Here is a 14,596-nt window from a genome sequence, read left to right as displayed (position 1 = left end):
GGGATGGTTTGCAAGCATCAAGTGATTCATAATCAAGTGATTCCAAAAGCCCATCAGCCTGGAGTTTCTTCATGCGCTTTAAACCAATATGACCTAAATGGCAGTGCCACAAATAAGTTGCACTATCATTATTAACTTTGCATATTTTGGCTTCAATATTATGAATATGTGTATCACTATGATCGAGATTCAATAAACCATTTATATTGAGTGTATGACCATAGAAGGTTTTATTCATGTAAATAGAACAACATTTATTCTTTCTTTGACCTAAATGAATAACCATATTGCAATAAATATGATCCAATCATATTCATGCTCAACGCAAACACCAAATAACATTTATTTTAGGTTCAACACTAATCCCGAAGGTAAAGGGAGTGTGCGATTTGTCAACCTTGGAATCACTTCATCACCTCGCCCTTAACTAGTCTCTGTTTATTTTGCAACTCTTGTTTTGAGTTACTATTCTTAGCAACTGAACCAATATCAAATACCGAGGGGTTGCTATAAACACTAGTAAAGTACACATCAATAACATGTATATCCAATATACCTTTGTTCAGTATGCCATCCTTCTTATCCGCCAAGTATCTAGGGCACTTCCACTTCCAGCGACCATTTCCTTTGCAGTAGAAGCACTCAGTTTCAGGCTTGGCTCTAGCTTTGGGCTTCTTCATGGGAGTGGCAACTTGCTTGCCATTCTTCTTGAAGTTCCCTTTCTTTCCCTTGCCCTTTTACTTGAAACTAGTGGTCTTGTCAACTGTCGGTGTCAAAACCGGCGGATCTCGGGTAGGGGGTTCCGAACTGTGCGTCTAGGCGGATGGTAACAGGAGGCGGGGGACACGATGTTTACCCAGGTTCGGGCCCTCTTGATGGAGGTAATACCCTACGTCCTGCTTGATTGTTCTTGATAACATGAGTAGTACAAGAGTTGATCTACCACGAGATCGAAGAGGCTAAACCCTAGAAGCTAGCCTATGGTATGATTGTGTGTTGTTGGTCCTACGGACTAAACCCTCCAGTTTATATAGACACCAGAGGGGGCTAGGGTTACACAGAGTCGGTTACAAGGAAGGAGATCTACATATCCGTATTGCCAAGCTTGCCTTCCACGCCAAGGAGAGTCCCATCCGGACACGGGACGAAGTCTTCAATCTTGTATCTTCATAGTCCAACAGTCCGGCCAAAGGATATAATCCAGCTGTCCGGATACCCCCTAATCCAGGATTCCCTTAGTAGCCCCTGAACCAGGCTTCAATGATGATGAGTCCGGCGCGCAGATTGTCTTCGGGATTGCAAGGCGGGTTCCTCCTCCGAATACTTCATAGAAGATTTTGAACACGAGAATCATGTCCGGCTCTGCAAAACAAGTTCCACATACAATCGTAGAGAGAATAATATTTTCATAAATCTAATCTGCCGACGCATTCCACAGTGTGACATCACACCACAGCCAGGTCACCATTCGAATCATTTTTCACAACCAACCTCAGCGTGTTTCGCAAGGCGGTTTCCTTGGCACGTCTTGTCGAAGCAGAGATCGTGTCCCCTTATTACGGGATTCCCATCAATACGGACATGGGTAACCCAACCGCGCCATCAATTACGGTGCTTGGGGGATAAGCGAGTTTTACCAAGCTGGTGGGGGCGCATAGTTTCGTCCGCCCTTATAAAGGGATAAGGGTTCACCTTTTTCTACCCACGCCTTCTTCCTCCTTGCTCATCCATTCTCGCGCACTCGAGCTCCAGCGCCCAAGTCCACATCCTTCTCCTCAACCCTCTCCAAACATGTCCGGAGCGGGAGACAAGTGGATGGTCTCCTCCGTTACGGAGGGAGACATCAAAAAGCTGCACGGGGCCGGATACTTAGCCGCGGATATTGCGCACGGGCTGCCAGCCGTGGGGCAGATCGTCCCTACCCCGAAACCTTATGAAAGGGTGGTTTTCCTCACCCACTTCGTCTGTGGACTGGGGTTTCCCCTCCATCCATTCGTCTGTGGCCTTATGTTCTATTATGGGCTGGACTTCCATGATCTAGCTCCGAATTTCATCCTCAACATCTCGGCGTTCATTGTCGTGTGCGAGGCTTTCCTCCGCGTCCGGCCCCACTTCGGCCTGTGGCTGAAGACCTTCAATGTCAAACTGAAGGTAGTAGGCGGCCAACAAGCGGAATGCGGCAGAGCTATGGTGGGCAAAATGCCCAATGTTACATGGCTCGAGGGCTCCTACGTGGAGACCATAAAGGGGTGGCAATCGGGGTGGTTCTACATCACCGAGCCGCGCGACACCAACTGGGTGGCGGCCCCCGAGTTTCGATCCGGAATCCCCACGCGGCTCACTTCCTGGAAGGAGAAGGGCCTGTCCGGGGCTCATCGGTGGAGCTGGACGGACTCCAGAAGTGTATCCGAAACATGATAGGCAAGAAACTCAAGCTTGTCAACATAGTCCAGGTCATGCTCTTCCGCCGGATCCTCCCGTGTCAACAACGAGCTTTCAACTTATGGGAGTTCGACCCGGCCCAGCACCATACTCTACGCGAGCTCTTCGACACGACGCATAAGGACGTCTGGAAGGTGCTGTTCAACGGCGCCGAGGTCCCCCCTCCCCTTACTGAGGACCGCGGGCTAAGCGCGACGCGCTCTGCGAATCCGGTAAGTTCTGTACATCTCGTAGGGTATTTATTTTCCATAGTTTAACCATGTGCGGGGTCTGAGCTCCCATGCCTTTGACAGGACTGGGTGGAGACATTGAAGCAGATTGACTGTCCGGCCCCTCTACCCGAAGACCCTGCAGATGCTCTCCTGATGGAGATGCGGACTCCGGCTCCTTATGAGGTGCCGGAGAAGAAGATCAAGAAGAAGGCCACGGGAACCCGAAAGAGTTCCCGTCGCCAGGTGGTATCAGACTCATCGTCCGATAACTCCGAGACGCACTCCTCCTGTGAAAACGAGGGGGAGGAAGATGACGGTTCTCCCCCTCCAGCCGGGGGAGACAAGAAAAGGAAGGCCGCCCCAACCAGGGAGGCCAGAGGGTCCAAGAAGGGAAGGACTCTCCTTCCGGACTGTTCCACCACCGCCGCCGACAGCGAAGACGAGTTGTTACTCAGGGCCAAGCCCCTGGAGAAGTCGTAAGTATTTGGATACCAGAGTAACTCATAGCATACTTTTATTGCACTGCTTCTCCTAACATCGAATATGATCATGCAGTCCTTCCTGAGCCCACATCGACATATCCTCGTCAGATGGTTCCTTGGACTCGTCGGATATGAATAGCGAGTCACTTCCAACCGCCTCCTCTCCTCGCCCTACGGACAATGTCGAGGTATTGTCTCAAGGGGCACTGAACCGAGGGGAGGTAGTCCTGGAGGAACCTCAAGGCGACCTTCCGGACTCCAGGCGCAAAGGGAGCAAGACTCCCAAGGGCTCCAAGTTCGGCCCTCAGCCGAACACCACGCCGGAACCTCCAGTGGTTCCGGACTCCGGCAGGTGGCCCCCTACCAAGAGGGGCAAGCCGCCCATGCCGGTGACCTCTGTCTATCCAGAGGCACCGGACAACCTGCTGGGAGCGCTTCGCGGCGCTTCCATCGATGAAGAGCACCGCACTATTATGAGTGCGGTGATCAAGAAGGTTCAGTCCGCCAAGAGCGGACTGACTGAAGCCTGTGCCAGCCTTCTAACAGGTTTTGAGGTAAGTATTTAAAATATAGGAAAATATTACCGCATAGACAGTAGCCCCTGATGCTCTGTTTGGTGTTCACAAAGAAAAGCCAAATAGAGGATCAAATAATATTTGCAGGAGTCTAATACAAGTATGTCTATATGCATATGCAGGCTTCGCTGCTGACCTCTACCACACTGACTGCGGAGGTCGCCGCACTGAAGCAGAACCTTGAGCGGTCCGAGAAAGAACTCAGCCTTGCCAAGAGGTAGCTCGAGGAGAACAAAGGTAAGTAATACCTTGTCTATATATATATAAAGATGTGGTTGCAAAATGATAGGATCATCATGGATGTGCTAGGGGCCACGACCGAAGTGGCGACCCTGAAGCGAGCGCTGTCCGAGGCCGAAAACAAAGCGGCCGAGGAGCGCACCGAGCGGGAGAAACAAGAGGCACGGGTGGGCGAGGTGCAACAAGAGCTCCAGGCTCTCGTGAAGAAGTATGAGACTTTGGAGCTTGACTCGAAGACGCGAGATTCCAAGCTTGCCACGGCCCTCGAGAGCACAAAGCATGCCAAGGCTGAAGCCCAAAAGCCCTCCAGGAAATTGAGGCGATGAGGAAGATAGCGGCGGGTAAGGCATTCATTATGCAAAGCAAGCATGTGAAAGTAAATTACTTGTTACTTACCCGAGTCTGGAGCTCTCCAGGAGCATTCGCAGATTTGCCCCGCAGCGTGTCGGATGCCGCAAAGTACTACCAGGCCGAGGAGGGAAGCTCGACGGAGAAGTTGTTCTGGTCTCAGTATACTGGGACCGAGCACCCGATGCCTGTGAGCGACCAGCTGAAGCAACTGGTCGAGCTGCACAAGGCGGCCGAACAGGCCATGAGGGGCCTTATAGTCCGGATGTGGCCTGGCGACTCATTTCCCAACAGCTACTTCGGCCTGGTGAGGCGGCTTGTGGATGCCTGCCCACGGCTGGAAGTCATAAAGCGGTTCGTCTGCATCGAAGGTGCACGCCGGGCTTTTGCCCGTGCGAAGGTGCACTGGGCCAAGATGGATGCCGAGAAGCTGGTGAAGGAGGGGCCGCCGCAGGGCAAGGAGCATCGCCACCCTGAAATGTATTATGAGGGTGTCCTGAAGGGTGCCCGTCTTGTGGCGGACGAGTGTGTGAAGGATGTAATTTTTGAATGAACTTGCTTGTGTGATCCTGTATTATGAAAACTTGTTCATGTGCGCTATGCAACGCTTGTTTGAATTTAAAATATTACCTTTTGTGCGGCTATTTATCAAATCTGAGAGATGGCCAGTCGTCGGCTTTTGCCCCCATGCCACGAGTGCTGGGGTGTTCGGGATAAATCTGAGCACTCGTTTTCCCATTGTTGAGTCCTTCGAGGGAGGTGCTCAGCACAACGAACAAGGCAATCGGACTATAATGCTTTATCACTCTCACTTAGCCATAGAAGTCTACAATTTTAAATTTTGGCGAAGCCCCTAGTATTCGGTTGGCCGAATTCGGGGCGCTATACACGCCTAAGCCGGACAAAGCCGACTCCTCGCCCTAAGCGGCATAAGTCTTTAGGGACTCGAGACCTCTTGAATAGCGACCAGCTCTCGTCTTATCATGATAGTCAGTTTTAGCTTTCTCTACTGAGGTGCTTGCCCAGATGAACCGGGGCACAATCACAGTAGTTCTCCCAGTGCTACCTTACCGATATAGCGAAACGTAAGGTAGCAAAACATGGGAGTCGGGCAAACCCAACTATTGACCCAAGACATGATTCGGAGCTGATGCATATAATGCTATAAGTTCGGGGTGCCGCACTGTCGAAAGTGTTCAGACTTCTCATGCCGTATTATGGGGTACGCTTAAGCCCCTAGCGTATTGGCCGTACTAGAGTGTACGGGTGCTGAATGTCATGAATGAACATATATATAAAAAAGAATAGAGAATGCGGTAATAGTCTAGTGCTATGCATTGTTTATTCAAAAAGGTGCGTCGAAGCAGAATGATACAAGTAGTGTGATAAGAAAAAAGTAGGACTATTTGACATGTCCCCTCCAAGGGCAAGCTGAGGAATGGTATTTAAAGCAGGTATTTCACTCATTATCAGAGACCACCTGGGAGTTCCATGGTGCGACGTAGCTTTATGCCTCCTTGGTTGTTGTATCCTGTGTCCGGCAATCGTACTACCGGACGGGGTTTCCAGAGAGTAAAGTCCTGAAAGAGAGAAAAATAACAAAGCGGGAAGCCCCTAGTGCGGTTGAGCCGCGTTTTGGGGCGTGCCGTAGTCGTGCCCCCCACCTATGCCCATGGTATTTTCAATGCATAATTATGTACGTGTGGCATGGATTTCGCCGTTTGGCTGGGACTGGGGTGGGGCCACATTGCTATGCGAGCTCGGAACGTGCCAGGCGGTCTTGTTGCAGATTACTCCGGGCGCGCTTGACGGTGTCCGGGTGTTTAATCACCGAACTGGTGGATTGCCTGAAGAGGCTGCTTCGTGCTTCTGCTGCGAGGGCCGCAGTGTGCTCCTCCATGCGGAGAGAGCGCTCTGTGTTTCCATTGACTGTTGAAAGGATCGATATGGTTGACTAGAGGGGGGGTGAATAGGCAACTAACAATTTTTAGCTTTTCTTTAGCAATTTAAACTTTGCATCAAAGTAGGTTGTCTAGATATGCAACTAGATGAGCAACCTATATGATGCAACACGAATAGGAACACAAGCAAGCAAGATATATGAAACAAATAAGCTACACAAGTAAAGGCACGAGATAACCAAGAGTGGAGACGGTGGAGACGAGGATGTGTTGCCGAAGTTCCTTCCCTTTGAGAGGAAGTACGTCTCCGTTGGAGCGGTGTGGAGGCACAATGCTACCCAAGAAGCCACTAGGGCCACCTTAATCTCCTCACGCCCTCACACAATGCCAGATGCCGTGATTCCACTATTGGTGCCCTTGGAGGCGGCGACCGAACCTTTACAAACGAGGTTGGGGCAATCTCCACAACTCAATTGGAGGCTCCCAACGACACCACGAAGCTTCACCACAATGGACTATGGCTTCGCGGTGACCTCAACCGTCTAGGATGCTCAAACACCCAAGAGTAACAAGATCCGCAAGGGATTAGTAGGGGGGAATCAAATATCTCTTGGTGGAAGTGTAGATCGGGGCCTTCTCAACCACTCTCGAGCAAATCAACAAGTTTGGTTGGCTAGGGAGTGAGATCGGGCGAAAATGGAGCTTGGAGCAATAATGGAGCTTTAATGGTGGAAGAGGTGAATCAACGGGGAAGAAGGAGACCCTTTATATAGCGTGTGGAAAAGATCCAACCGTTACCCACCAACCAGCCCGTGGCCAGCGGTACTACCGCGCCTGGCCAGCGGTACTACCGCAAGGCCGCGCAGTACTACTGCTTGCAACCAAGCGGTACTACCGCACGGCAGTGCGGTACAACCGTACCGTCCCACGGTACTGCCGCGACCCCAGCACAGAAACAGACGCAAGCTGGGGGCGGTACTTTCGCACGCGCGGTACTACCGCGCCCCCCATGCGGTACTACCGCAACGCAAAAGTCCCAGCCAGGGGGAAGGGGAACTATCGTGCCTACTTCCGCAAATAAACGGAAGTAGCAAAAACCCGACACAGTAGTACTGCCGAGGGGCGGTACTACTGCCTGACCGCATAGCGCGGTACTACCGCATGGCGAAAGCGGTACTACCGCGGCAGGTGCGGATGTAAAAAATTACATCCGCTCCTACTACCACAAAGGGGCGGCACTAGCCTGGTGGGCAGCGGTAGTGCGGCTCCAGGGGAGCGGTACTACCGTGAGCACCAGCGGTACTACCGTGCCACTGCGCGGTACTACCATGGATGCCTACGGTACTACCGTTGATCCAGGAGCAGTACTACTGCAACCACAACAGCAGCCAGTCAAAGGAGGCAGGAAAAACGGAGGAAGCTCCAAGGAAGAAGGATGCTATAAAAGGAGACGTGTATGTGATGATTCCACCCAAACCTTTCCAACGCGGACCCCCTCTTAATAGTACGGCTTTCCTACGACTCAAATCCACCAAAAAGAAACGTAGAAAAGACGCCGTCTTCGTCAGTCTTCGAGGGGCACCCAATCGTCTTGTGCCTAGCAAAGAAGTGTCTGGAAAACTCATGGCACACGATTAGTCCACAAATGCGTTGTCATCAATCACCAAAACACTTAGGGATAAATATGTCCTTACAATCTCCCCCTTTTTGGTGGATTGATGACAAGACGGGATTTGCACAAGGAAAAATACTATTAAGTAAAAGCAAACCCCTCCTCTCTATAATATAGACGGGCTCCCCCTAAATGTGTGGCACCTAGATGAGCACGAATACTAGGAACAGAGCTCCCCCTATATTATAGAGACAAGGCAAATTTATCACTAGACAAGATAGTACAAACATAAGATAACTAAGATAGATAGAGTGCATATGTCTTACACCATATGGAGGATAGGTCTCGAAGGCACAAACTGAACAAAAGCAAACGAGGCAAACGAGGTCCAAACGACAAAGCAAACAAACACACCAAGAACGACACAACGCAAATCCCTACACTCTCTCCCCCTTTGGCATCGAGACGCCAAAAATGCAGAGAGGACACCTACACACACGGGGTGGCTCAGGCAGAGAAGTCGTCCCACTGCTCCTCGTCAGACTCAGCGGCGGGGATAGTCTCCTCAATGTCATCCTCTGAACTGGTCCACTTGTAGCCCTGCTTTGACATCCAGGCAGCCTCAGGTGTGATGACGTCCTCAGACCCTCCAGACACATCCTCTCCAAAGAGCCTCATCACCTTTTTGTCACGGCGGCGACTCTCCTTGTCAGTCACGTGAGCCATGTACTGTCCCTTCGCCTGCATGCAGAAGAGAGTCTTCATCTTGGCCTTCAGCTTCTTGGCCCATGACGGCTCAGAGGAAGAAGTGGTGGACCTAGCAGCACGGTCCTCAGCAGCAGTCTCAGCAGCAGCAGCCTCCTCCTCACCAGCAGCCCTCCTAGTAGAAGATGCCTCAGCACGGGTAGTGGTGTTGGCCCAGTTGGGCTTAACGCGGAGGCTGATGGACTCATGGCGAATCCAGTCTGGAGCAAGGAACTCATCACCTAGATACGTCTTCTCCCAAGTGGTGGAGAGCAGCAGAAACAGGTACGGTCCATAGATAGGTACCTTGCGAGTGAACACCGCAAACCGAAGCTCACACCACATGATGTGTGAGACATCAAGTGGCTGAGTCTGAGAAGTACGTGTCTCTGCACACAAGAGCAACATGTCCACTAGATATGCATGAACCTTGTCCTTGTCGCCAATGCGTGGGAACAGAGTGTTGCGGAAGATGCGATGCATGATATCCAGAAAGGAGTTCAACACCCAAGATGACTTGCCATTGGGGAGTACCTTCTCAACAAGGAAGGGCTGAAGCTGGTTCTTGTTGGCAGACTCAGAGTTGGCATGGGGGCGAACGCCAACGGGGGTGTGAAGCCCGTCATCAGGAATGTGCAGCAGATCCATGAACTCTTTCCATGTAGCAGACAGCTGACGGCCATTGGTCATCCAGGTCATCCTCCGCTCCTCCCCGGGATGAAAGTACACTGAGGCAAAGAACTGACAGATAAGCTCAGGGTCATAGTCAAGGTGAAAGGAGATCACTGGCTCAATAGCAAACTGCTCCACCAGGTCCAGAGCCTCTCCAAAATAGTCACGAAACTTGTATTTCCGCAGGTGATGCATGTCTATCCACTTGACATCCACGAAGGTATTCTGCTTGTTCTTGATCACATCCAGATAGATGAGAGCCTGTTGCTTGGTCCAGAACAACTCGGTGCCTCTGAGGATAGCCCGGGGATTCACATAGGGATTGATCTTCCGGCGCTCGACATACTCAGTGGTTGAAATCTCGTCCATGCCCTTAGCTGGTTCCTTTTGCTTGCTGGCAGTGGTCTTGACATTGTGCTTGGGGGCATTGGAACCCTCTGGGGCTTCATCTTGGGGGTTGCGCAGACGCTTGGAGCCAGTGTCACGACTGGGATTGGAACGGCGAGAGCCACCACCTGAGACACAGAACGCAAAAACACCCACAACAACCAAGAGAGATTAATGCAAAGACCACAACAAAGCAAGTGAAACAAGTAGAAAGCACACATGATAAATGCCTAGAGAGAGATTTGATCCCTACGGTAGTACTGCCAAGAGCTGCGGAGCTAAGAGAGTAGTACGGCTCTTAGACGCGGTAGTACCATGCAAGATCACGGTAGTACCGGGTGTAGGAGCGGTAGTACGACCTTAGCGCCGCGGCCGGCGCGGTAGTACCGCGTCTGCGGAGCGGTAGTACCGCAAGAGCGGTAGTACCGCACATTGGGCACGGTAGTACCGCACCGCGTCAGATCTGAACTGGTTCAAATCTGAGAAAGCCCGCGAAACCACGGCGGTACTACGGTTGGACAAATCTACCACAAGACAGCATATCAAGTATGTTTCCTACGCATCACGACTCTCCTACATCCTACTCTTGCATAGATTTGGCCTAAAATCTCAAGAACGACAAGTTTCTCCCCAAAAGCCTAGAAGCAAGAGAACAGCCAAGAAAAAGAGGGATTTGGGGAAAAACCTTGGTCCATGGCAAGAGGAAGTGGTGGGGAACGATCCCACCGGTCGGAATCCGAGGAGAGTGGCCGGAGACGAAGATCCGGCGAGGGCCTCCGGCGTCGTTCTTGAGAGGGAGAGACGTGGAGAGAGAGACAATGAATGGGTATGAGGAGTTGGAACTCCCCTGCCCGAGTCATAACCCCCACGCGCCGTTGACGGCGCGGTAGTACCGTGCCCAGACACGGTAGTACCACATGGTGCGGTACTTCCGTGGTACCACACCAGAGCGGTAGTACCGTGCTGTGGCGCGGTAGTACCGTGCCTCCCAAAGCGGTAGTACCGCGCCTAGACGCGGTAGTACCGTGGGCTCAAGAAGATGCATGTTTCGAGCGCAAAAAACTGGATCTTTGCACAAACCACTCCGAGCCAACACGACACCACAAGACCACGCAACACACAAAACCAGAAAGGCACATGACAAACGAACCAACCACGAGACACCACCTCTCCAAAAGAGAGGGCGGTGGCCGTAGCCACCTATGTTTGAGTCAATTGGTATGGCACCGCGAAGAATTATCCTTGGGTCCATGACTAAAACTCGTCTTTGAAGCACAAGTACCATCTAACATGGCTAATGTGAAAGACTTGATTGATTTATGCATAATGGGGGGAGGGAGAGTTCATTGGAGAACATCACTCCCCCTATGTCCATGCCTACATCTAAATAGGACAACACGTTGAGTATGGCGGGGTGTGCAAGGGTTCAAGCAACATTGCTCGAATCGATGATATTTAGCTCATGCCTTAACTCGCGAAATCTTGTTTCATCCAAGGGCTTCGTGAAGATATCTGCAAGGTTATCATGAGTGTTGACGTAGTTGAGCTCGATCTCTCCTCGCCTAATGTGATCCCGGATGAAGTGATACCGGATCTCAATATGCTTCGTCTTGAAGTGGTGCACCGGGTTGAGAGAGATCTTGATGGCACTTTCATTGTCACACCAAAGAGGCACTTTGTCACGGGTGACACCATAGTCCTTTAAAGTTTGCCTCATCCATAAGAGTTGTGCACAACAACTACCGGCCGCCACATACTCCGCTTCGGTGGACGAGAGAGACACACAACTTTGCTTTTTGGAAGACCAACTTACAAAAGAGCAACCAAGGAATTGGCACCCTCCGGAAGTGGACTTCCTATCCACTTTGTCTCCCGCCCAATCGGAATCCGAGTACCCTACAAGCTTGAAGTTTGATCCTCTTGGGTACCATAAGCCAAAGTTTGGGGTATGAGCCAAATATCAAAAGATTCGTTTGACCGCCACATAGTGACTTTCCTTAGGTGCGGCTTGAAACCGTGCACAAATTCCCACACTCAACATGATGTCCGGTCTAGATGCACAAAGGTAAAGCAAGGATCCAATCATGGAACGATATACCTTTTGATCCACCACTTTACCATTGGGATCTGAGTCAAGTTGGCACTTGGTGGGCATTGGAGTGGAAGCCGGCTTGACGTCACTTAGCTTGAATCTCTTGAGCATGTCTTGAGTGTATTTGGATTGATTGATGAAGGTTCCTTCTCTTCTTTGCTTCACTTCGAACCCTAGAAAGAACTTCAACTCTCCCATGGAGGACATCTCGAACCCCTTTCTTAAGCTTCCAAGCACATTCGTCATGAGATGATCCTTGGTGGAGAGCTTGGAAGCAACCTTGGCGGCACGACGCTCTAATTCCTCCTCGGGGGTGAGTTGAGGAGCGGTTACTTGATCATCTTGAGCGTCGTCATGAACTTGTTCTTGATCTTGAACTTGCTCGGGGGAGAGAACTTGACCTTGGGCATCACTTGGTGTGTCCACACCGTCTTGAGTATGATCTTGCCCTTGGTCTTGTACATGAGGTTGAGGGCCTTCACTTTGTTCTTCGGAAGCGTGTGGGCCTTGGGTTGGTGATGGCTCCACTTGAGTGGAGCATTGTCCTTCTCCTTCGGCCACAAGGGGTTCCTCAATGGGTAGGATGAAACCAACACCCATTCTTCTTATGGCTTGAGGAGGAATTTCATCACTTACATCACAAGTGCCACTTTGCTCCACTTGGGAGCCGTTATTCTCATCAAACTCCACGTTACACGTCTCCTCAATAAGTCCGTGGATTTATTGAGGACACAGTAAGCATGAGAGTTTGTAGCATAACCAACAAATATGCCCTCATAAGCTCTAGCCTCAAATTTAGACAACCGAACACCTTTCTTGAGAATGAAACACTTACACCCGAATACCCGGAAGTACTTGAGGTTGGGCTTGTTACCGGTGAGTATTTCATATGGAGTCTTGTTCAAGCCCTTGCGGAGGTAGAGCCGATTTGATGCATGACACGCGGTGTTGATGGCTTCGGCCCAAAAGTTGTACGAGACTTGAACTCCGCCATCATGGTCCTTGCCGCATCCATCAACGTCCGGTTCTTCCTCTCCGCAACACTGTTTTGTAGAGGGGTGTAGGGTGCGGAATATTGATGCTTGATTCCCTCGTCACTAAGAAACTCATCCAAGGTGTAGTTCTTGAACTCGGTGCCGTTGTCACTTCTTATTGTCAAGATCTTTGCATTGTTTTGACATTGTGCTTCATTTGCAAAGTCAATGACGGTTTGTTGGGTCTCGCTCTTCCTCTTGAAGAAATACACCCACGTGTACCTTGAGTAGTCATCCACAATCACCAAGCAATACTTCCTACCTCCAAGACTATCAAATGATGGAGGCCCAAAGAGATCCATGTGAAGGAGCTCCAAAGGTCTCTTTGAATAAATGATAGTCGTGGGAGGGTGAGCCTTCTCATGTAGCTTTCCTTCGATACAGGCACTGCAAGCACGATCTTTAGCAAAAGTAACATTCGTTAGTCCACGGACATGGTCCCCCTTGAGGAGACTTTGCAAAGATCTCATGTTGACATGGGCTAAACGGCGATGCCAAAGCCATCCCACATCAACATTAGCCATTAGGCATGTCGCGGTCTTAGTGGGTCGCTCCGAAAAGTTAATCACATATAGACCGTTCTCGACATGCCCAACAAAGGCTACTTTAAGAGTCTTGCTCCACAAGAGGGCCATGGTATCGATATCAAAGAAAGTGGCAAAGCCCATGATAGCAAGTTAACGAATGGAAAGTAAATTGTATGCAAGGGACTCAACAAGCATGACCTTCTCGATCGTGAGATCATGAGAGATGACCACCTTGCCAAGTCCCAATACCTTAGAAGATGAGGCGTCACCCCACTCGACATTGGTGGGCATAGATGGAACCTTGTGCACGTCCACCACCAAGTCCTTGCTTCCGGTCATATGATTTGTAGCTCCGCTATCGAGCAACCATGATCCTGTTGGGGAACGTAGTAATTTCAAAAAAATTCCTACGCACACGCAAGATCATGGTGATGCATCGCAACGAGAGGGGAGTGTGTGATCTACGTACCCTTGTAGACCGACAGCGGAAGCGTTAGCACAACGCGGTTGATGTAGTCGTACGTCTTCACGGCCCGACCGATCAAGCACCAAAACTACGGCACCTCCGAGTTCTAGCACACGTTCAGCTCGATGACGATCCCCGGACTCCGATCCAGCAAAGTGTCGGGGTAGAGTTCCGTCAGCACGACGGCGTGGTGACGATCTTGATGCACTACCGTCGCAGGGCTTCGCCTAAGCACCGCTATAATATTATCGAGGATTATGGTGGAAGGGGGCACCGCACACGGCTAAGAAAACGATCACGAGGATCAACTTGTGTGTCTATGGGGTGCCCCCTGCCCCCGTATATAAAGGAGCAAGGGGGAGGCCGGCCGGCCCTTGTGGGCGCGCCAAGGAGGAGTAGGATTCCTACTCCTAGTTGGAGTAGGTTTCCACCTTTCCTAGTCCAACTAGGAGAAGGGGGGAAAGGGGGGAAGAGGGGAAGGAAGGGAGAGAGGGGCCGCGCCCCAAACCCCTTGTCCAATTCGGACTGGGCTTGGGAGGGGCGCGCGCCACCTCCTGGTCCTTCCCACTAAGGCCCATTAAGGCCCATTGCTTCTTCCTCGTATCCCCGTAACTCCCCGGTACCTCCGAAAATACCCGAATCACTCGGAACCTTTCCGATGTCCGAATATAGTCGTCCAATATATCGATCTTTACGTCTCGACCATTTCGAGACTCCTCGTCATGTCCACGATCTCATCCAGAACTCCGAACTCCTTTGGTACATCAAAACATATAAACTCATAATGAAACTGTCATCGAAACCTTAAGCGTGCGGACCCTACGGGTTCGAGAACAATGTAGACATGACCGAGACACGTCTC

This window comes from Triticum urartu, chromosome 2A (assembly GCF_056163025.1).
Source record: "Triticum urartu cultivar PI428250 chromosome 2A, HENAU_Tu73, whole genome shotgun sequence".
Taxonomy (NCBI): Eukaryota; Viridiplantae; Streptophyta; class Magnoliopsida; order Poales; family Poaceae; genus Triticum; species Triticum urartu.
Note: the sequence above shows the minus strand (reverse complement) of the source record.